A 3,053-nucleotide genomic window follows, 5' to 3' on the forward strand; every position below is an offset into this window, starting at 1 on the left:
GATCTGGAGAAATGGATGACTTTGATGTTTGAACATCTAGTGAGCATAATTGTGTAATTACCCTTTATTGTTCCTTATTAAAAATATTTTTCATGTCATTAAAGTTGAATATCTTCCAAAGTTTCCTTGAAATACCCCTTAATTCAATTCCCTTTCCTTCCCAGAAAAAATTCAAGAAAATTAATTGAAAATTAAAAGCTATTGTCCCTAAAGATTGTAACCATTGAACTCCTAATACAACATCAATGCCACCCATTGGAATGTAAAACATTGGATTATTAAATACATATTCCCCCATGGTTAGATTTATATTATGGCACTTCCCTGAGCAATTTATAATCCCTCAATTTTCAACCATCACTTGAAACTCTAGTGTTGGATATAGAAAGAAATTCAAATATTTGGCTATCTTACAATGAATAAAATTATGGGTACTACCCGAATAAATCAGTGATATTACCTTTTTATTTTTGATATATCCTTCTATATTGAGAGTTTGAGGAGTGGTAATTCCTTCCAATGCATTACAAGATATGGTCGGATTCATTTCTTCCTTTTCAGCCCCTAGGGTTTGTTCCTAGTGTATATCTTCTTCTTTTGATGTTTCTTGTTCCTTTTCTTCCTCCTCTTCACAATCTACGTAAAATAATTTATTCTCAGCACAAATATGAACTTTAGTGTATTTACTATGACAATTTTAAAAAATCCCTTTTTCTCTTTTTTACTCCAGTTTTTTTGGTACCATCCTTGTTGGTTGTGGGAGGCTAGGAGCATCAACACTTCTATTTTTGGAGTTGTGAGTGGTATACCTCCTTGTTTCCATAATTTTTCCTTTTACTTTTCTTGCTACCATGAATGCATTCTCCAATGAATTAGGTTCCCAAAGGTCAACCTCATGTTGGCTGTTATCCTTTAAAGTACCTATGAAGACATCAATCATATGCTCCTCTATAATATTAGTTACATTGATATTCAATCTTTGGAGGTCTTCAATGTTCTCCACCATTTAACCATTTTGTTTCAGATTTATCAATTGAATAAAGAAGGCATTTCTCTTTGTATCCTCATAATGTGTTATCAATTCCTCCATAAAAAGTTTCCAGGTGACAAGTGATTTACGAGAACAAAGCCATTGATACCACACAAATTGATTGGGTTCTAAATACAAAGATGCAATGTGTACCTTTTTTCTGTGTTGTTCATCATGTAGATCAAAAAATTGCTCCATCTATAGTATCCATGCTACTAGAACATTGCCATCAAAATTATTCATATCAATCTTTGGAATATGGCTGGTATTAAAACAAAATTTTGATTCTCTAAAATCATGATTCACATTCCTTTTGTTCCCATCATGAGTTTCATGGAATAACTTGTCACCAACAAGAAGAATTTATTGTAGCAAATTTGTAAAAACTTCCTTCAAAACTTCCACTTTCACTTTTAAAACATCCTTCAAGGCTTCCATTTATTTATTCTAAACCACCATATTATCTTCCAATTAATATTTGGTTGCTATTTGTGATAGTGAAAATTGTTGCACTTATTCCCTTAATTTTGATATATCATGTTGCATTTTTTCCTCTTCTTCATGCATCATAGTAGAGATTTCTTTTTGCTTTAAAGGCATTTTGAAACCAATTACTGATATATATTTTTCACTATTCCCTTTGAATCACTTCAAACTATTTTTCATGCAAAATTTATGCAAATTTAAAAATACACACCTCTTAAGAGCTTGATTTTGATCTTGTTGATAATGTTTACCTTGAAATTGTTGTATATATGTGATTCTAACCTCAAATATATGAAATTTAATCTTGAGGTATCCCTAAGCATATTTTTCTCCAACAACACTAGTTAGAATGAGAATGGACTCTTCAAGATAAAGTTATGCGAAATCTCCCACGATGACCTGATTATGGATTGGTTTAGTAGAGCGAACTTGTATAGGATGTCATGTATAATTGTTTAACCTTCAACCCTGAAAATGGTACCTAAAAAAATGCAGTCCGTGAAATTTTAGTCACATTTTACAAAATTCAAATCTCATTCTTGAAGAAAAAGTTATCATGATTTCCCTGAGACACCTGTTTGAGACCAAATTCTAGAGTAGACAGAAACCATAATGTCCTTAGACCATATCTCCTAAATTTTAGTGAAACAAGGTCTAAAATTTTAACAAGATGTTCATAAATATTTCTCCTCCACACAGTAAAAATTTCACGTTCTGCATCTTCACAGAGAAAAAGTTATAGAAAACATTCCACAATGACCTGTTTGGAGCAGCAAAACCCTAAGATCAAGAAATTTGATACAAAATGTTAGGTATCCAGATCAAAATAACATAGAAACATAATAAAATATAGATGATAAGCCACTTCAAGGGTTAAACCTCCATTTCAATCACATTAATGAAAAATTCTTGGATGATTCAAATGATAAGATCTCCTTGGTATATATAGGAGTCTAAAGGGTCCAAATATAATTATGGTCTACATAACAGTCATAATGTAAGGGCACAATAATAACATTAGTGAGATTCTATGGGGCACAAAAATATCAATATGGGGGTTACACTAGTATAGATGATTTTGATGTTTGAACATCTAGTGAGAATAATCATGCAATTATGCCTCGTTGTTCTTTCTTCAAAATATTTGTAATTCCATTGGAGATGATCATATTCCCTCGTTTCCCTATGATTCCCCTTAATTCAATTTCCTTTCCTTCCCAAGAAAATTTCATCAAAAGTTCTTGGAAATTTAAAGCTATCATCCCCAAAGATTGTAACCATTGGACTCCTAACACAACATCAACACCAACCATCGGAATGGAAATCATTAGACTATTCAATACATATTGCCCCATGGTTATATTGATATTCTGGAAATTCCCTAAGCAATTTATAGTTCCTCCATTTGCAACCATCACTTGACACTCTCATGTTAGATATAGAAAGAAATTCAATTACTTTCGTATCTTACAATGAATGAAATTATGGGTACTACCATAATCAGTCACCACTATTACCTTTTTTTCTCAATATATCC

Source organism: Pinus tabuliformis, chromosome 7, assembly GCF_031772625.1.
Source record: "Pinus tabuliformis cultivar Carrire ecotype Pingquan chromosome 7, CPIR1, whole genome shotgun sequence".
Taxonomy (NCBI): Eukaryota; Viridiplantae; Streptophyta; class Pinopsida; order Pinales; family Pinaceae; genus Pinus; species Pinus tabuliformis.